The sequence below is a fragment of the Pipistrellus kuhlii genome, unplaced genomic scaffold (assembly GCF_014108245.1).
Source record: "Pipistrellus kuhlii isolate mPipKuh1 unplaced genomic scaffold, mPipKuh1.p scaffold_m20_p_2, whole genome shotgun sequence".
NCBI lineage: Eukaryota > Metazoa > Chordata > Mammalia > Chiroptera > Vespertilionidae > Pipistrellus > Pipistrellus kuhlii.
Window position 1 is genome coordinate 179,974,582 of NW_023425515.1, and position 21,455 is coordinate 179,996,036.

General features: G+C 42.0%; 1 protein-coding gene and 1 non-coding gene across 6 annotated transcripts in view; one reads left to right on the forward strand and one right to left on the reverse strand.

Moving 5' to 3' along the window:
* The window catches only part of WASF2 (WASP family member 2), a 68,600-nt gene that overhangs the window by 25,059 nt on the left and 22,086 nt on the right, over nt 1-21,455 (forward strand). Inside the window, exon 2 of one of the 5 annotated variants that reach the window (XM_045584974.1) lies at nt 16,969-16,992. The exons of 2 other annotated variants lie outside the window; for them this stretch is intronic. The gene's annotated coding sequence lies outside the window, so the exon portion shown is untranslated. Of the gene's footprint in view, nt 1-10,087; nt 10,113-16,968; nt 16,993-17,894; nt 18,011-21,455 lie in introns of those variants that run through there. 2 more of the 5 variants (XM_036448366.2, XM_036448363.2) reach the window with 2 other exon arrangements.
* On the reverse strand, nt 20,710-20,819 carry LOC118725002. Its single transcript, XR_004989770.1, has one exon. It is a non-coding gene; the product is annotated as a U6 spliceosomal RNA (small nuclear RNA).

The following is a 21,455-nucleotide window of genomic DNA, read 5'->3' on the forward strand; positions in this document are numbered from 1 at the left end:
CTGGTCAGGGTGTGCAGGAGGCAGCCAATAGATGTGTCCCCTCTCATCGATGTTTCTCTCTCCCCCTCCCTTCTTCTCTCTGTAAAAATCAATTTTAAAAAACCTTAAAAAAAAAAAAAAGTATGAAGGCAAGAGAGAACAGGATGCAGTGGGGAGCTATGGGAAGGCCTGTAGATTTCATGGAAGGGTATATATGTATGAAGATGTGATAGATGAGCCATATAAAGGGACCATATTGTGAAAGACCTTTTCTACTTTCCTAAATAAAATATTTATCAAGGGATTATCAAGTAGGAGTCTTTTCACTCATTCAGTGTTAGGCGTTCAGTGTTTCTCTTACTGTTGTCTCTTGAGCAACTGAGTTTTATATTTTATTTCTTTGATTTGTTCTTTTTATGATATCCGAATTTGGAGCCTTCTTTCATTTTATGCGTTAAGTGACTCCACTTTAAGTACTATCCAGTCAGACCCTGCACTTAGGCCTTGTGGAGTGGATGATGTATAGCTTTTCAGGCAGTTGGAAGGAGGAGGACTTAAATGACCTCCAAAGGCTAATGTCAGGCCCCCATGTCAGTGTCACTGCAGTTCATGCATGGAGAGGGGGAAAGGAACTAATTATGGAGGAGGGGAGTCTAACCCTGCTTGAATGAGTAGCTGAACTTCCCGGGTCTGCCCCTTAGTCTCTAAAAAGACTTCTTACATTTGCTGCCAAAGAGGCCATAGGGAGAGCTCACATAAATACCATCCTCGCTCTTAGGTGTGTGAGCTGTCTTTCTTTGCTACCACAAGTGCAGAATAGGTCCACCAAATAGTCTTCTGGTCTCCATTGGACAGAGTTTGGCACCTTATTGTCCTCCAGAAAATCGGTTCCTTTAAGGCAGGAAACATGGCAATTGGAGGCCAGCAGACATTTATATATGGTGTAAAAACACCATATATATATATATATATATATATATATATATATATATATATATATATATATGGTGTTTTTATATATATATATCTGTGTGTGTGTGTGTGTGTGTGTGTGTGTATGTACAAAAGTACCAGTTTATCAGAATGAGCCTTGAATCATTTAAATCTTGAAGAGGGCTTAGTTTTAACTGCTGGTATACCTTTTACCTGCAGAATTCTTGTTGACTTTTAATGGTGCTGTCCTTCAGGAGGTTTGTGACGATCAGATGTTAGGCTCCTTCCTTCTGCTAACATTTGGTAACTGTTCAGAAACCATTGCATTGTTTGGGATGAGGAAACCCATGGTGACCCATGTCACTATCGTTTCGGATTATACCTTAATAAAATAGCTTTCCATAATTAGGTTGGATGATAGTAGAAGCCAGCCTTATGCAGTCAGGAACTGTTCCAACATGACTACAGTCTGAATGGCCGAAGTAGTCACAGCAGCCTCCTCCGTCTCGTTAATTTGTTTTGAGAAATGGTGTCTGTGAGGCAGAGCTGTATCTTTGGCTCATCAATACAGAGTCTGAACAGGATATCTATTTCTGTAAAATCCTTGAGAGTTGTTAAAACTCTTAGTACTTTAAAAATAATATTTTTAGCCGAAACCGGTTTGGCTCAGCGATAGAGCATCAGTCTGTGGACTGAAGGATCCCAGGTTCCATTCTGGTCAAGGGCATGTACGTTGGTTGCGGGCACATCTCCAGTAGGGGGTGTGCAAGAGGCAGCTGGTCGATGTTTCTCTCTCATTGACATTTCTAGCTCTCCATCTCTTTCCTTTCCTCTGTAAAAAATCAATAAAATATATTTTAAAAATAATATTTTTATTTGGGAGGGAAAATGCTATACATACATGGCTTCAGTTGTTACCTGTACAACATATATATTCATGCAGTTCTTGCTATTTCTAAAGCTTGGGGGGAAATTTTATGTTAATCCAAATAAAATTTTAATTTTTCTAAATACATATTCTTATCTTAATACTCATTGTTAGATTTTCTTAGGAGGTAGAAAAACAAAGCTCAGTCTTAATTTTTTATCTGTGTAAGCCTTTTCCGTCCATTTAAAAAAATATTTTATTGATTTTTTTATAGAGAGGAAGAGAGAGGGATAGAGAGTTAGAAACATGGATGAGAGAGAATCATCGATGAGCTGCCTCTTGCACACCCCCTTCCAGGGATGTGCCCGCAACCAAGGTACATGCCCTTGACCAATCAAACCCAGGACCCCTCAATCTGCAGACCAACCCTCTATCCACTGAGCCAAGCCGGTTTTGGCCTTTTCCCTCCATTTTAATAGAAGTTCTTAAGTGCCCAGACTATGACAAGCCCATTTTCAAAGATTTAGCTATGCAATTTATTTACTCTTGTTCACCAAGAAAGAGTAAAAACCAAAGAACCAGATGGCTACTGAAGGAAAAATGGAACAGCAAATTTTTGAGGGGCTAGAGACCAGAGAGCAAGAAGAATGCGGGGGGGTGGTCTCAGGGAGCTGTGATTGGTAATGACAAAATGGAAATGTTAGGCTACTATATACTAACATTTTGGCTTGGAATTGTCTTTCTAAGGGAAGCTTTTGTGATGAATGAAATGCCACAGAATTCATCTGGCTTTTTGTCCCATAAAGGCATTAGAATTTAAAACAGATCCTTTAACATGAGTTATTGGAAACAAGAAATGCCAGTTCAGTTAGGGCAGGTGGTATTTAAATACCCTTCTCCGTGGGGTGGGGCTCTTCCCACCGAATTGTTTGTGGTAAAATCACAACAAAGACCCACAAAGTACAGCTGTATGTATATTTAAAAAGAAACATCAGTTTCTTGCATTTTGCTAAGTGTTAAAGGTTAATTTAAAATATTAATGCTGAAAAGATTAATTTAAGATATTAAATCTAGTAGGCAAGAATACATGTACATATTGTAATTACTTCCTTTTTACAATTAAAGTAATTGGGTTGTATTTAATGACCTATTTACATTTAATAACTAAAAAGACTTATCTTTTTAGTATTCCCTATGTGCAGAAAGAGGTAGGGAAAACTCACTTCTGATATAATTATCTTTACTTGGGCTAAAAAAGGGAAAACAACTGTGCTTTTTAGAATGGTTAGAAGAATATTATTTTAAAACATACATATACAGTTTAAGAATTACCCATAGGAATGTATTTTGGTTCATTGTAAAAGAAGATGAAAGGTTATCTGCTTTAAAAAAAAAAGAAGTCCCCAGTGACAGGATTCGATGAGCTGAACAGAAAATAAAAGTTAAAGTGATTCTCAGAGACCCTATAGATAAAAGGAACCCGTCCGAAGTGATGGAATTCCAAATGCCTAGCTGTTTAAAAACAGAAATTTGTTTGAAAAGCATCTGAACATATTATCTGAGGCTGGCACTTTAAATGAGCCAGTGTTTATGTTGTTTAAAGTGAAAGTTGTGAAGGCTCTGAGCAGCTGGCTAACATTGGGCGTAGAGAGAGAGAGCAGTGTGTTATCCTCATTAACACCATTTCAGTTCTAAGGTAAATATGTCGGGAAGGTTTCCTGGTGTTAGCCTATAGTCTTTTTTTTCAAGGGGGGAGAAACTAGTCTGGGGTTTGGTGGCACTTGTATGTGAAAAGGAGAAATATGGGCATATTTGTCTGACGTCTTGGTTCAGGCATTTTGTGAAGAGTCAGTGCAGTGTTGTGGGAAGAGCATGAGGCGTGGACACAGATGGGCTTGGGTTTAAAAGCTGTGTGACTTTGATAAAGTTACAGAACCACTCTTAGTTTTTCAGAATGCTGCTACCTAACCTTGAAGAAGTGTTTCGAGGATTAGAGATGTTGAGTGGACACTATAGGATACAAAGAAGTTTTTTAAGAGTTCCCACCTTGACTCCAGATAGCTGCTGTTCTAACTGCTACTTCTGTTGGGTTTAAAGTTATTTTGTTTCTCAGTTCCCGTACTCATAGAGTTGTATACTCCAAAAACCTGTGCTACAAAATAGAGTGTAGTGACTGCATTAAACAAAGGTTCAGCATACCTCTTTGGAGCTCTTGGAGAGGAAGACATGACTTCAGACTAGAAGGGTCAAGGAAGGCTGCTTAGAAAGTGGTGACATTTGCCTTGGGCCTTTAAGATGAAAGGATTTTTGTTTTGTTTTCTTAATCCTCATCTGAGGACCTTTTTCCTTTGATTTTTAGAGAGGAAGGCAGGGGGAGAGACTAAGAAAAAGAAACATCGATGTGAGAGAGGACATCAGTAGTTGCCTTCTACACAGGCCTGACCAGGGCTTGGGATCAAGCTTGCGACTGAAGTATGTGTGTGCCCTCGACCGGAATCGAACCTGGCGCCCTTCAGTCCGTGGGCCAACGCTCCTTCCATTGAAAAAACCGGCTAGGGCAGATTTTTTCTTTTTTAAAGAAATGCCACAATCCCGATAATCCCTTTGAGACTGTTTTACTTTCAAAGTACTTAAAGTGAAACTACTGAATTGACTCTCGACCAAGATTTTATTTTATTTTATTTTATTTTATTTTATTTTATTTTATTTTTTTAAAATATATTTTATTGATTTTTTACAGAGGAAGGAAGAGAGATAGAGAGCTAGAAACATCGATGAGAGAGAAACATTGACCAGCTGCCTCTTGCACACCTCCTACCGGGGATGTGCCCGCAACCAATGTACATGCCCTTGACCGGAATCGAACCTGGGGCCCTTCAGTCCATAAACTGACGCTCTACCGCTGAGCCAAACCGGTTTCGGCTCTTGACCAAGATTTTAGAAGACTGATACCGTTTGTCTTATAATTAAAATCGGCATAATATAAGCAGGGGCCATCATTTCTTTCTCAGAATTTGTCTCCACACTCATGGAGAGCCTGACTTAGAAGGTAAGAGGCCCACCTTCTACAAGCCTCCCCTGGGATCAGAGAAAGAGACCAACTGGAAGAGGCCTTTGTGTGATGCTCAGTGCCGTTTGATTTGATCTGCTCTCCTTGGATTGTTTCCTTACCAAACTCCGCATCCCTTTGAACTAGTAATAATGGGGATGCCAGTTACTGAGTCCCTACTGGTGCTAGACACCCGTCTGGAAGGCTCACATATGTTATCTCATTTTATTCTGGGTGGTTGGTTTTATTTTTCCCATTTTACAATGAGGCTCAGAGATTCAGCAGCCTGAAGTCATACAGCTCGTGGCTCAGGGCATCCTTGATTCCTTTGACTGAACGTGTCTCTGGGTTCATTATTGATTTTTAAATGTGGTTAGCACCTACATGAACATTAACTTTAAAAAAGAAAAGATAGCCAAAACCGGTTTGGCTCAATGGATAGAGTGTTGGCCTGGGGACTGAAAGGTCCCAGGTTCGATTCCGGTCAAGGGCATGTACCTTGGTTGCGGGCATATCCCCAGTAGGGGGTGTGCAAGAGGCAGCTGATCGAAGACTCTCTCTCATCGATGTTTCTAACTCTGTATCTCTCTCCCTTCCTTTCTGTACAAAATCAATAAAATATATTAATAAATAAATAAATAAATAAATAAATAAAAAAGAAAAGATAAGTTTCCATTGTTTGTAATTATGATGATTCAAAAGGATAATTAAATATGTTATTCAAGTATGTTATATACTTATGGTGATATTATCTTTTCTATTTGCTATGTTTGTTTGATTTCAGAACACCTACTTTTTTCTGTTATGTCTTTCTTTCTTTTTTTTAATATATTTTATTGATTGTGTACAGAGAGGAAAGGAGAGAGATAGAGAGTTGGAAACATCGATGAGAGAGAGTCATCGACCAGCTGCCTCTTGCACACCCCCCACTGGGGATATGCCTGCAACCAAAGTACATGCCCTTGACGGGAATCGAACCCAGGACCCTTCAGTCCCCAAGCCGACGCTTTATCCATTGAGCCAAACCGGTTTTGGCTGTTATGTCTTTCTTTTAAAATTTTTTAAAATTTAGCCGAGGCCGGTTTGGCTCAGTGGTAGAGCATCTGTCTGTGGACTGAGGGGTCTCCGGTTCGATTCCAGTCAAGGGCATGTACATTGGTTGCAGGCACATCCCCGGTGGGGTGTGTGCAGGAGGCAGCTGGTTGATGTTTCTCTCTCATCGACATTTCTAGCTCTCTCCCTTCCTCCTCTCTGTAAAATATCAATAAAATATATTTAAAAAAGAAAGTAAAATAAAATTTGTAAAAGTTTATATATATATTTAATTTTTTTTTTTTTCAGAAAAAGAGAGAGAGAAACATCAGTTTGTTGTTCCACTTATTTATACATTCATTGGTTGATTCTTGTATGTGCCCTGACTGGGAATGGAACCCCTAACCTTGTTGTATGGGATGGCGTTCTACCACTGGGCTACCCGACCAGGGTTCCTGTTATTTCTTCTAAAAGTATTCATGTTAAACACTTATTAAAGATAAATTGAAATTATTCTGACTAAGACTTTTGCCATACCTTGATTGGGGACATTGCAAAACTACAGTGGAAATCAATTCTGACTTGAACAGAAAGCGTTATTCCTTGTAGAAGGAAAACAAAGGAGGGAAAAGCCCCGTGAGTACCCCGTCTTCCTGTCTAAGTCAGTTCTAACCATGGAGCAGGGTGGGGGAATCTCAAGCAGAGCATGTTGTTCTTTTTGAAGAGACAGAGACTGTAGTTCAGGAGAGGCTGAGGAATCTAAAAGCTGTGAGGTGGAGTCCTGGAAAGGTGACCTGTGCAGAAAAAAATTGCTCTAGGAGTCTCCTCAGGGTCCCCTTCAGTCTTTGCTGACCTCACACAGGCCTGGAGTCAAAGTCCAGGAAGTTGGGGAAAGATGACCAGGAATCCAGAGCAGGGAGGTGTTCGAATTCCTAGCAGCCAGAGTGAAGAGCCCATGCTGCTCACTGGGAATGTTCAGTAGAGATGGTAGAAGGCCCACATCTTGGTACTAGAGTTAAAATAGTCATAGAGTAAAGACTACTGTAGACCCACCCTTTAAAAAGCTTAAAAACAAGCCTTCAGAGGTACCAAACTGAATGAAAATAACTTAACTGCCTACCAGAATAAAGCTTACCATTCTTGAAATGAAGACAATACTAGATACTCAACATTGTAAAATCGCAATGTCCAACATCCAGTCAACAGTTAACAGACTCACTCAGTGCTTGAGTGTCGATCTATGAACCAGGTGTTCAGGGTTCGGTCCCCAGTCAGGGTACATGCCCGGTTTGCAGGCTCAATCCCCAGGAGTGGGTGTGCAAGAGGCAACTGATTGATTCATTTTCACTCGCATCGATACCTCTCTCTCTCTCTCTCTCTCTCTCTGTCTCTCTCAAAACAACAAACACAGCCCCGGTCAGTGTGGCTCATTTGGTTGGGCATGGTCCCATGCACTGACAGGTCATTTGTTCTAGTCCTAGTTGGGCCGCCTGCCTAGGTTGTAGGGTTGATCCCCCCAGTAGGGGACATGTAGGAGGTAGCCAATTGATGTTTCTCTCACACATCAGTGTTTCTCTTTCCTTCTCCCTTTCCCTTCCTCTTTTTCTAAGCTCACGCTGATTTGGCTCGGTGGATAGAGCGTCAGCATGCAGACCAAAGACCCCAGGTTCAGTTCTGTTCAAGGGCACATGCCCAGGCTTGTGGGCTCAATACCCAGTGGGGGCGGGGGGAGGCCATGAAGGAGGCAGCCAATTAATGATTCTCTCTCATTATTGACGTTTCTACCTCTCCCTCTTTCTTCCTCTCTGAAATCAATAAAAAAAATTAAAATAAAATCAAACATCCTATATAATAAAAGGCTAATATGCAAATTGTCCCCTCAACCACAAGTTTAACCAGGATTTCAACCAGGGGGTGGGACAGGCCAGCCTGGCCGGACCTGACCTGTGCACAAATTCATGCACTGGGCCTCTAATATGTTATCAAAAGAAAATAAATAAAAACATTTTTATGAAATAAATACTGGAGTAGGGATCGTATCTGTCTCAGTCTCTTGTCTCTTTTTGTTAATCCTCAGCTGAGGGTATTTTTCCCATTGGTTTTTTTAGAGAGAGTGGAAGAGATGGGGAGAGAGAGAGAGAGAGATAAAACATTGATTGGTTGCTTCCCAACTGGAACTAGGGAAGAAACCTTAGTCTAGGTATGTGCCCTTGACTGGGAATTGAACCTGAAAGCTGCCACTGAGCCACACTAACCAGGGTTCATCTCTGTTTCTATTATTTTTGTTATTTCCATAGTGTTGTTTGGTGAAATTTGAATATTGTAAGACAGTTATAGAATCACCATTTTAGGATTGGAGAGAACTTTTTTTTTTTTTTTAATTCTTACCTGAGGATATTTTTCTATTGATTTTTATTGACTTTTATTTATTTATTTATTTATTTATTTATTTTAAATCAATCTTTATTGTTCATATTATTACAAAGGTTCCTCATTTCTTCCCCCCTCCACCAGGTTCCCACCCCACCCTCCGCCCCCCCCCCCATCCCTCATTGTCCTCATCCATAGGTGCACAGTTTATGTTCAGTCTTATCCTCCCTCCCTTTCCCTGATAGTAAATCCCTTTTCAGATAGTAAATCAGTTACTTAGCATTTTCTCATATCAATAATACCTCCACATGCCCAATGATACACTTCACACAAAAGTCATCCAGGCCCCACCCAAGGCACTCACAGATCAACACCCCAGCACTATACTAACTCAACACATCCAGATCTAAGCCTTCATCACTTGATTCAGCAGACCCTCAAGTTCCCACAAAAGTTTCCAGCCATGTCTGAGAGGCAGCCGTGGGGCAGGGACAGGCGAGGAGCGAGCTGTTCCGGGCCTGGCTGCTTCGGGCCTGGCCTCTGTTGCTCTGGTTCATTCCACAACCAGCTGCTCCGGGTCTGGTCACTGCCGCTCCCGACTTAGTTGCTCTGGACTTGGCTGCTGCTGCTCCGGGCCTGGCCGCACCCAACCCGGCTGCTCCAGGCCTGGCCGCTCCCAGCCTGACAGCCGCTGCTCCGGGCCTGGCTGCACATGACCCGGCTGCTCCGGGCCTGGCCGCTCCCAGCCTGGCAGCCGCTGCTCCAGGCCTGGCCGCACCAGATCCGGCTGCTCCGGGCCTGGCCGCTCCCAGCCTGGCAGCTGCTGCTCCGGGCCTGGCCGCACCTGACCTGGCTGCTCTTGGCCCAGCGGGCCCGGGCCCGGCCGCTCCGAGTCTGGCCGCTCCTGGCCTGGATGCTCCGGGCTTGGCTACTGCTGTTCTGGGCCTGGCTGCTCCCAACCCGGCTGCTCTGGGCCCGGCTTCTCCGGGCCCGGCCACTCCGGGTCTGGGTGTTCCTGGACTGGCCACCCTGGGCTTGGCCGCCTCTGCCTCAGGCCTGGCTGCCACTGCCCCAGGTCTGGCTGCTCCAGTGCTGGCTGTTCATGCTCTGGTTCTGGCTGCTGCTGCTCTGGGGCCTGGCTGTTGCTGCTCTGGGCCCAGCTGCCACTGCCTTGTGTGATTTTTATTGATTTTAAAAATATATTCTTTATTGATCTCAGAGAGGAAGGGAGAGGGAGAGAGAGAGATAGAAACATCAGTGATGAGCCGAAACGGTTTGGCTCAGTGGATAGAGTGTTGGCCTGCGGACTGAAAGGTCTCAGGTTCGATTCTGGTCAAGGGCATGTACCTTGGTTGCAGGCACATCTCCGGTAAGGGGGTGTGCAGGAGGCAGCTAATTGATGTTTCTCTCTCATCGATGTTTCTAACTCTCTGTCCCTCTCCCTTCCTCTCTGTTAAGAATCAATAAAATATATATTTTTAAAAACACATCAGTGCCGAAAACGGTTTGGCTCAATGGATAGAGCGTCGGCTTGGGGACTGAAGGGTCCCAGGTTCGATTCCAGTCAAGGGCATGTACCTTGGTTGCGGGCATATCCCCAGTTGGGAGTGTGCAAGAGGCAGCTGGTCGATGTTTCTCTCTCATCGATGTTTCTAACTCTCTATCTCTCTCCCTTCCTCTCTGTACAAAATCTATAAAATATATTAAAAAACAAAAAACACACACATCAGTGATGAGAGAGAATCACTGATTAGCTGCATCCTGCACACCCCCTACTGGGGATCGAACCTGCAACCTGGGCATGTGCCCTAGACCGGAATCAAACCTGGGACCCTTTCATCCACAGGCTGATGCTGTATCCGCTGAGCCAAACTGGCCAGGGCAAGGTTGGAGAGAACTTTTAAAGATCATCTTGTCTACTCTCACATATTATAGAAAAAGAAATATTTTATTGATTTTGAGATGTACATTTTCTTTTAAAAAAAAGTCTTTATTGTTGAGAATATTACAGATATCTCCCTATATCTCCCCATTGCCTCTCTACGCCCGGTTCTGCCTTGCCCCATACATTTTAATTTCTCTTAGGTCATGATGCAGCTTAGCAGATAGTGGTATCTTAGATTCAATGCCATATGGTAAAAGCCCATTAGGATTGTGGCTTCTCCATAAATTCTTAGTGGTACAGTTCAAGGCTTCTGCTTAAATTATCCCCACCTGGAAAACTTTTTCCTCTTTATTTTTTATATCCAAATTCTGTTCAGATCAGATTTTTATACCAGGAAATCTCCTCAGTTCACAGTGATCCTTTCATTTTTCCTATTGTCATTATTTTTTAAAAATATATTTTATTGATTTCTTACTGAGAGGAAGGGAGAGAGATAGAGAGCTAGAAACGTCGATGAGAGAGAAACATCGACCAGCTGCCTCTTGCACAACCCCTACCGGGGATGTGCTCGCAACCAAGGTACATGCCCTTGACTGGAATCAAACTTGGGACCTTTCAGTCCGCAAACCGATGCTCTACCACTGAGCCAAACCGGTTTCGGCCCTATTGTCATTATTGACTACATCATTTATTTGATAATTGAACTTGTATTTATTTCCTATACTAGAAGCCGAATTCTTGCACGGTGGGGTCCCTCCCCCTGGCTGGTGATTGGGGCTGATTAGGGCCAGCCAGCTTGGGGCGGAGAGGCCGAGGGAGGTTGGCCGACTATGGGAGGGTTGGCTGTGGGAGTGCACTGACCACCAGGGAGCAGCTCCTGCGTTGAGCATCTGTCCCCTGATGGTCAGTGTGTGTCATAGCTATTGGCCGATTATCCAGTCCTAACCGTCACTTACGCTTTTAGATAGATACATACACACACACATACATACATACATACATACATACATACAAACTTTGGTTTTGTCTTTGCCTCAATTATAAGTTCTTAGAGTAAAGGGAGGGATTTTATACTTCTTTGTGTGTCTGCTTGATAAATATTCATTGATTGATAAGAGTATTATAATTAGTAGTTAATGAAGCTTATTAATGTTCTTTAATGATGAAGAAAACCATATATAAAACATTTAGAGGAGAAACCAAGATAGCGGCATAGGTAACCCCCTAACTTCAGCCTCACACAACAATTTCAAAAAATACAACTAAAATATAAAGTGGACATTATCCAGAACTACAGGAAAGTTGACTGACTTGAAATTCTACGACAAGAAGGAAAAAGAAAACCAGAAGGAAAATCAGAGGAGCTGTAAAAGTCTAAGGTACGGAGACACGGTGCACACTTGGGGAGAGGATGAAGCCAGAGAGGAGGGGTGGCTGAGTGCCTGGCTGGCGTTTCCTAGCGGGAAGGAGATAAAAGCTCCAGACTGTGCTGAACCCCAGTCCCGAAAGCACTGAACTCCAGTTGTAGGCCAGACCCAGGGGACCCAGGCTCATACATAGGGAGCCTGGGCTATAAGGCGGAAGCTCAGGAGAGCGGCGAAAGGCAGAGCCCCCGAGTCGCGCACATTTCATGTAGAGGACAGACTGTTGATTGAGCTGCTGGATTGCCCTAGTGGGAAAGAGACATAAGCTCGGGACTGCTTTTAACCCCACTTCCAACTGCACTGAACCCCAGTTGCGGGCTCGTTGGGGGAGAGACTAGACTGTCTGATAGTGGGCGAAACTCTAGGGCACCTTTCAGAGGTGCTTGCAGCAAGTACCAAAGGACACTGGGGAACACTGAGACTTAGGAACCTCATAGGGCGGGGCTAACTGGAAGCCAAGGCTATAGGCTCCACCCTGAAACTCCGCCCCATCCAAGCTGAACACAGAGGCTCTTGCAGTTTTCCAAGTTTAGTCAAAGAAGGCTGTCTCTTGACATAGATACAGCTGATCCTTCCACCCTACCAACTCAGGGAAGCAGCGAAAATGCCGAGACAAGGAAACAGATCACAAACGAAAGAATTGGAGGACAAAAAGCGACTGGATTTAGAGTTTAAAACCATGCTTTTTGAACTCTAATGTTTTTCAAGAATAATGTTTTTCAAGAATCTCCTAGAAAAGGCTGATAAGATAAACAAGACCTATGAAGATATGAAAAGGGATCAACTAGAAATAATAAAGGATCAGCTAGAAATAATAAGGGGTCAACAAGAAATAAAGAATACATTCTGTGAAGTAAAGAAATATTATAGAGTCCTAAAAACAGAATGGAAGATTGCAAGAATCAAGTCAAAGACTTGGAACACAGCCAGAGAACACTCCTCCGCAGAAACAAGAAGACAAGAGAATCCAGAAAGTTGAAGATAGTGTAAGAAACCTCTGGGACAACTTCAAGCGAACCAACATCAGAATTATGGGCATCCCAGAAGATGACAGAGATCAAGATAGCGAAAACATACTGAAAGAAATAGTGACAGAAAACTTCCCCCACCTGTAATTAGACTTACAAGTCCAGGAAGCGCACAGAACTCCAAACAAAAGGAATCCAAAGAGGACCACACCAAGACACATCATAATTAAAATTCCAAGAGCAAAAGACAAAGAGAGAATATTAAAAGCAGCAAGAGAAAAGCAGGTAGTTACCTATAAAGGAGCACCCATACGATTGTCAGCTGATTTCTCAACAGAAACCATGCAGGCCAGAAGGGAATGGCAAGAAATATTCAAGGTGATGAATAGCAAGAACCTACAGCCAAAGATAATCTATCCAGCAAAGCTATCACTCAGAATCGAAGGCCAGATAAAGAGCTTCACAAATGAAAAAAAAAGCTAAAGGAGTTCATCACCGCCAAACCAGAATTATATGAATTGCTGAAGGCGGTTCTTTAGGAAAAGGAAGAAAATAAAGATAAAAATTATGAACAACAAGTATGTAGTAACTATCAACAAGTGAATCTAAAAACCAAGGGAATTAAAAAACTTGATGAACAATATTAACTGTTGAATATAATAGAATCAGAGGTACAGAAAGGGAGTGGACTGACAATTCTCAGGGAAAAGAGGAGATGGGGCACAGGAAGAGACGGAACATAAACTGTGCACCTATGGATGAGGACAGTGGGGAGTGGGGAAAGGGCAGAGGGAGGGGTAGGAACCTGGTGGAGAAGAAAAAAATGAACTTTTGTAATAATATGAACAATAAAGATTTATTTTAAAAAGAATTAAAAAAAAAAAACATTTAGAACAGTGCCTGGCCCAGAGTTAAATGCTAGCTAGATGTAGAACTAGTACTTCCACAATCACTATCACTACCACACTACTACAACTAATACAATAATCTGTTCTGTGCCAGGCACCATGTTAAGCGTTTTATACATACATTAGAAGCCCAGCGTGCAAAATCGCATGGCCCCACCCACCTGCATGCACCTCACTGCACACGCAGCGCGCCCACCCGAGTGCATCTCACTACACATGAGGTCCCGCCCACCCATGCATGCCTCACCTCGCATGCAGCCTCCTTGTGACTGGTCTTTGGTTGTTAGAGCGTTATGACCTCTGGGTGTTTATTTTATAGATTATTTTTATTTACAACTTTACAAATTAGGAATCATTACTTATTTAACAGTTTAGGAAACAGACTAAGAGATTTGATTCCTTAGGTCCCAAAACTAAATTTGCCAGTGGTGGGTTAAAACCCACACCTCTACTTCTTAATGTCTGTTTTGGCTGCTCTGTGCCACTGCTTATTTATTTGGTTATGAGGGCTTTGGTAACAGCTTAGTAAACAGAGGGTAGAAAGAAGGAATGGGTACTTACTTTCTTCTCTGCTTACGGACTTTTTCTTATAAATACCACGGATTGAGTGGTGAATAGACCTTGTGAGGAGTAGATGAACCCTGCCCTTTGCTGCGAACTCTTAGTTGCTGGCAGCTTGGCTGTTAGTGACAGGTGCATGTGCCGCTTTTTCAGGAATGAATTCTTGTTACAGATAGCAGAATAGAATAGTTGATATGGAATTATATGTCTGTCTGCTCCATAATTCCACTCCGTAGTATTCAGATATAATTGTGATTGCTAGGTCTCATCACTTAGTGTATTAACAGTCACATCCAGGACTGCTGCTGCTGCCTGCTCCATGACCACACAGTGTGTTTGTTTATTGCCCTGAGCTGTCAGCAAGACATTTTGCTGAATATTCTTTTTTGTTGTTGCTCTGCAACCTTTTTTCCCTGGCCTTTCTCAGTTGTGTAAAGTAAGTTTCTTTTTTGGCCTTTCCATCCCGAAGAGGGAGCAGTTACTGCAGAGAAGCTTCAAGTATGAAGTGAGGCGGCATAGAGATTAAAATGAATGGTTAGACAGCTGGCAGGATGCAATGAGACTTACTTGGTGCCTGGTGTGTGATTCGGCTCTGATTATCTCCTTTCCCCCTCATTTTCAAACCTGCCTCTGTATCTAACCCACCAGTGGGTACTCCAGTACCTTGTCTATAGGGAGCTTAACCTAGTGCAGTACTCACTGCTCCTCGCAGGAACCAGGAAACAAAGGTTACCGCCTAGCCCCATCCTCTCCATCTCTGAGGAAGGTAGTAGAGTGAGAATAGACAATCTTCCATAAAAAACAACTGTGTGTTTCCCATATGGTAGCACCTGCCCACGTTTGGCTTCCTCCCAGGTACTCAAGCCCAGGTACTTGGAGAAGAAGAATGCATTTTGTATCTTCTGATCTCAGATTTTTGAACTCCACCAACTGGAGTTCACTCTCTTCTGTCATTGGGTATAAATAAGAAAGGAGCTGAAACCGGTTTGGCTCAATGGATAGAGCGTCGGCCTGCGGACTAAAAGATCCCAGGTTCGATTCCAGTCAAGGGCATGTACCTTGGTTGCAGGCACATCCCCAGTAGGGGATGTGCAAGAGGCAGCTGATCGATGATTCTCTCTCATCGATGTTTCTAACTTTCTATCCCTCTCTCTTCCTCTCTGTAAGAAAATCAATAAAATATATTTTTTTTAAAAAAAGAAAAGAAAGGAAGCTCTTAAAAATGAAGACTATTGGTATAATATTGCAAGTTATTTTTAAAAATATATTTTATTGATTTTTTACACAGAGGAAGGGAGAAGGATAGAGAGTTAGAAACATCGATGAGAGAGAAACATCAATCAGCCACTTCCTGCACATCCCTACTGGGTATGTGCCTGCAACCAAGGTACATGCCCTTGACCAGAATTGAACCTGGGACCCTTGAATCCACAGGCCAACGCTCTATCCACTGAGCCAAACCAGTTAGGGCAATATTGCAAGTTACTGACATATTTCTAGTAATCATATGAACTGATTTGTTGAGATTTGGTACTTTTTTATGTTGGTACTTATTTTTCAAAGCAACTTAATTGTTTTTCATGTTAAATTCCTCTGATTATAATGCTCAGTTGATGATTATAGCTCAAAGAAATCTGAAACTTGAGTACCCACAAATGTTAGGGGTAAGATTTCCCCATTTCTGATTAAAATCATTTATAATTTATATTTCTCTAATCAGGGTCTAAAGGTAAGCCCATTTAGATGGGTAGTATGGAATATTTCAAACCATTCCATTTTGATGAACTGGCTATTGCTAGAAATTGGCATTAAACTGGGTCAGTAAAATGAACTTTGTGTCCATGACAAAGTCATCAATGATAACATTGTAGACCTCTGTATAATTTAAGTGGATACATAACAGGGAACTTGAGCCAAGATAGAGATACAAGAAATGTTTTATGTCAATAAATCTTTTCTTTGGAGTTCAGAATACTTTGCAAACAAAATCCCAGTTTCATATAGCATCTTTTAAGAGGTTTTTTTTCACTGCAGCTCACAGCTGAACTAGAGGATAAATTGAGACTCCCCTCCCCACCTCACTCCACCCCATACCCCCAATTGCCAGACATCATTAGACTAAGGACTAGAATCCAGGTTTCTGACTCACAGTGTGTGTGGTTTGTTTGTTTTTTAAAAAACATATATTTTATTGATTTTTTTTTTACTGAGAATAAGGGAGAGGGAGAGTTAGAAACATTGATGAGAGAGAAACATCAATCAGCTGCCTCCTGCACACCCCCTACTGGGGAAGTGCCCACAACCAAGGTACATGCCCTCGACCAGAATCGAATCTGGGACCCTTGAGTCCGAAGGCTGATGCTCTATCCACTGAGCCAAACCGGTTAGGACCAACTCACAGTTTAAATCTATTTTCTTTTGAACAACCAGATGGATCCTACTCAAAGGAAAGCCTAATTTTGGCCATTTAAGAGGCAATTTTCAGTGGAATAGGTGAAACTAGAAGAAACCAATTTTGAATGGAAAATGATTCCCCCAAATTTTAGTTTTAAGAGCAAAGCTGTGATTAGAGCTTGAAAAGTAATAAAGGTGGTATTTCCCCCAAAAAGATAATAGGAAATTATAGAATTACCAGGTGTGAATGGTCCTTGATAAATATACAGTGTACTCAAGAAGTGAGATATTGGCCCTGGCCTACTTGCTCAATGGTTAGAACATCCACCTACAGACCCAAGGGCCACTGGTTGATTCCTGGTCAAGGATGCATATCTTGGTTGCAGATTCCCCAGCACCTCACGCCCCCTGTCAGGGCATGCGCAGGAAGCAGCCAGTTGATTGATGGAACTTTCTCACGTTGATGTTTCTCCCCACCCCCCCTCTCTTTCCCCCTCCTTCCCCCCTTTCTCTCCCTCCCTCCCTCCTTTTCTTCCCTCCCTCCTCTCTCCCCTTCCCCCACCCCCTCCCTCATCATCCCTCCCTTTGACTCTCTAGAAATCAATGGAAAAACATCCTCAGGTGAGAACTTTATTTAAAAAGTGAAATACTAGTCCTAACCGGTTAGGCTCAGTGGATAGAGCGTCAGCCTGCGGGCTGAAGGGTCCTGGGTTCGATTCTGGTCCAGGGCATATACCTTGGTTGCGGGCACATCCTCAGTAGAGGGTGTGCAAGAGGCAGCTGATCGATGTTTCTCTCTTATCGATGTTTCTAACTTTCTATCTCTCTCCCTTCCTCGCTGTATAAAATCAATAAAATATACTTTTTTAAAAATAAAATAAAATAAAAAATAAAAAGTGAAATACTAGAACTTAGAAGTCCTGTTTCCTGGGCTGCTTTCCCCCAACCAAATCAGGACGAGAAGGAGCCTTGCATTTAGTTAATGTAGGTCCATGGCTGGTATTCCTTTATGAAGTTAGAAGTTTCTCCTTGTTTTACATCACAAGTACCGGTAAGCTCTTTTTTCTTGTTTCTTCCAATCAGATACGTTCTTTCTGTCTACCCTGGGAGTTCCATTTCTGTCTTCCTCTTTTCCACATTACTCCAGTGACCTAAACTAATTTGTCAGTAACACCTTGTGTTTGGAGAGAGTCTGGTTATATTTGTAGATTCAGCTCCACACTGAATTTCAACAGGATGTGGGTGGTGCGTGAGTCTATAATGAGGCATTCCTGCTTGTGGTTGTTGCATGGTAGTGAAGATGGCTATATTCAACCAGTAAAGTCTTGCTGCTTTAAACAGTTTAGTAGATAAGCTTAGATTACAGTAAGCCTGTGTGCTGGCTCTCATTTTTAAGTTAAATGATTGTTTGACTTTTCAATTGAAATTCTTTATGCATATTCTTTAACCTAAAGAATCTTATCTCTTGAAAGAGAAAACTGGTCTACAAAGTAAAGCTCTTCTCATGTGCCCCCATCCAAAATGCTGTTAACTATAGGACAGTGGGAAATGCTGAAGTGAAAGCAGAAGTCCCAATTGCCACACATACAACATCCCCCCATGTTGTCGCCCTCTGCTATTGCTGGTCAGCTCTTTGGAGGTATGTGTCAAAAAGGAACTGCCTTGAAAGGCATTTCTGTTGTTACGGTTCCTGGTATAGCTCAGATATACTTGCTTTAGGATGTGACTATAGAAATATAATGCTATCTAAATGGAATGTTTATTTATTTATAATAAACATCATTGCCGGGATGAGCAGTCATCTGTCTTCTGTCCTGTTAGTAACAGGAATTCAGAATATGGGTTACAAATGCTTCCTCCCCTCTCAAATGCAGTCTTCCTTTATTACCTTCTTCCATCCTACCAATTCCAGCTTCTCACCTCCTCCCACTCCTGTCCCAGTCCGTAGAGTTTTATGTGAAATGGAAAGGTTGGACATCGCTGCTTTATACTGCCAGGCCCTGGCTAAGGAATGCCTGAGTCTTTTCTTTGTTCTCTCATTCTCAAGTCCCTTAGGCTGAAAATAGTCAGGGGTAAAGATGGGGTTTGCTGTTGAGCCTGGCTGGATGTTTAGAACTGGCCCAAAGCTTTTTTTTTTTTTTTTTTTTACTTTTATGGGGAGCCAACTTCTAAATTGGTCTGGGAGCCTCCCAGGGTGTAAATAATTGAACCTCGGGACTCTGTGTGAACCATTCTTTGGGCCCATTCTGGATCCTGCAGGTTCTGGTAACTAGGTGAATCTAGACTGGAGAAGGGCTTGATTCATGGCCAAGATTCACCTAAACCTGCCACTGACTTTGCTTCAGAATGCAAGTGAAGGTTAGCTACGTTATGGCAGGTTAGGCAGAAGCAAATTCAATTTTAGAGCTTCTGAAAGAGCATCTAGCTTAGTCCTTTTATTTTGCAGATGAGGAAACAGTAGCACAGAGTGAGAATTGCCTTTAATGTAGAAGGCATTGTAAAGTCATCCATTCTGCCCTGTCAACATGAACATCTAGGAATGTCTCCCCTAAAATGCCCGACAGCTGCTCACCCAGAGGATGGTCTGGGGAATCATAATTTGTAAGGAGAGGACAGCTGTAATGAAAAGGAACTAACGGAATTGAAATCTCTTTCTCCAACTTTTATCTTCTCAATGGTTCTAACTTAATTCCTTTCCCATGTAACATCCCCCAAGGTAAGACCACCTCAAACCCCCAAATTAGCCAATATCACTATAGCATATACTTTTCTTAATCAAAGTAGAACTGAAAAAGAACTACATTGATTCTATAAAAACATGGCATTCTATATTCTTTCATGTATTTAAAACTTCTTTTCTGAGCTATGAATCGCTATTTTCTTGGTTTTCTTCACTTTCTCTTCTTTTCTGTGACTGGCCCTAGCATTTAGCTCTTCCCATGAAACTTTTTTTAAAAAAACACACCTACATTTTATCACTTTGTGAGTCTAATTGTACAAACTCCCAGGAGTTTTGGTAGCAGAACTCACCCCTGTAACCTGTCTGTTGTCTCCTTCTGAGCCTGTGAAGTTTCCCTCCAGCCTTCTCGTGCCCAAATGTAAATTCTTTGCTTCTGTTAGAATGATTTGTCCAAAATGCAAATATGATCGTGTTAACTTCCTTAATTCAGTGGTTCCTTAGCCCTCTGTGCTTCAGAAATTTTCCACTAAGTGACTACTGATGATAGAGGAGCCTTTCGCGGCTGGATTTCCATGAGAGAATTAATCCCCGATATCATTAGACATCCATTATATGTAAATGTGTTACTTTTCTCCAATGCATCTGGAATGGTGCTAGTTATGTACAGTCTTGAGGAGAATTGATAAAAGAGCCTCTGGAATAACTTTTTTGTTCTGTGGTTCAGATAAGGAGCCCAGTATGAAAGAGTGGAGGAAAGAGAGATAAGTTCTTCAGTAGGACCAGAAGTATGACTCTTCCAGAAAACAAACCCACCGAATTTCATTTTTAAATGTGTGTCATCTTTACATGTATGTCACATTGCATTCTACTACATAATAAATCCAGGGTTTAAAATGTTGTAAAATATTTATTAATGAGCCGGGACCGGTTTGGCTCAGTGGATAGAGCGTCGGCCTGCGGACTGAAAGGTCCCGGGTTCGATTCCGGGCAAGGGCATGTACCTTGGTTGCGGGCACATCTCCAGTAGGGGGTGTGCAAGAGGCAGCTGGTCGATGTTTCTCTCTCATCCATGTTTCTAACTATCTATCCCTCTTTCTTCCTCTCTGTGAAAAATCAATAAAATATATTTAAAAAAAAAAATATTTATTAATGAAAAAGTTGATTTTCCAGGAACATTTTCCCAGGGTTCGTAGAACTACAAATAACTACATTTTTTACCCCTGAAGTGGACATTTTATATACGCTATATTACTTACTATCTCTAGGGAAATTGCCCAAGATCACACAGCTAGTCAGTCAGTGTTCTAACCCAGAATGTCTCAACTCTACAACTTGAAACTGAGTTGAGAGTCAAGAACCTAAAAGTCTTTGCCCATTTCTAAGTTTATCTTCACCAGAAGGTAGGATTTATTTTTTTGTAGTCAAATTATTATTGTGGTTCAAATCATGAATAATTCCATACTTTGTATGCAAAACATAACTAACCTTGATTATCCAAAACAGAAGTAAGCAGTGATGCAGGTCGTTCCATATAACAGGGACTCTTGTCTCTTTTTGGTGGCTCTGAAACATACTGAATGACTTTTTAAGTAGCAGATATACTTTTCTAATTGTTTTGTCTTGGTGGTTATTTACATATTGTCATTTCTTTTTCTTTTTTTAATATGAAATGCTTCACGAATTTGCGTGTCATCCTTGCGTAGGGACCATGCTAATCTTCTCTGTATCGGTCCAGTTTTAGCGTATGTGCTGCCATTTTTTTGAGTACTCTTTAGCTGGTTATAGGAGCTGGCTTTTTTGGCAAGAGAAAGCCATCTTGCTATTGAAATTTTGGTTTTAGGTAAATCCAACCCAGGTGACAGAATTGACTCTTTGTGTCTGCTTACCCGAAGCACGTGGGAAAGCATAAATGCTAAAGAACTGAGGCCTTAGAAGCTGCCCCTCACTCCCTGCCTTCCCAATCTGGCATTCACCTAGGCATCTGGAATCCAGTTCCTATTAGGTGTTCAGAGAGAACTTCTGGAATGCCCTGTCAATGGCCACATTCAACACAGAATTTCAAGGAGATTTGGCTCTTTTTGCTCCTCTGAGAAGCTGGAACAAGACTGAAATTATTGCTAATGGGGGGAACCACAGTGGCTGTTTTCAATCATCTCTGACTGCACCGTTGAATTTCTGGTTCTTTCAGAAAGCTTGAAATATGGAAGTCTAAGGGCATCCCCAGGGTGGTGTGCAGAGCCCTGTGAGGTTCTTTTATTTGCAGCCTCCTGCCTCCTTTGCTGTTCTAAACTTTCTTTTCTCCATGAATTACTAATGATGGCATCTTAGAACCCGAAACCCTTTCCATTAAGTAAAAGAGGAGGAGAATTAGACTAGAAGGAAAGTCCAGAGTTAGGGTTAGAAA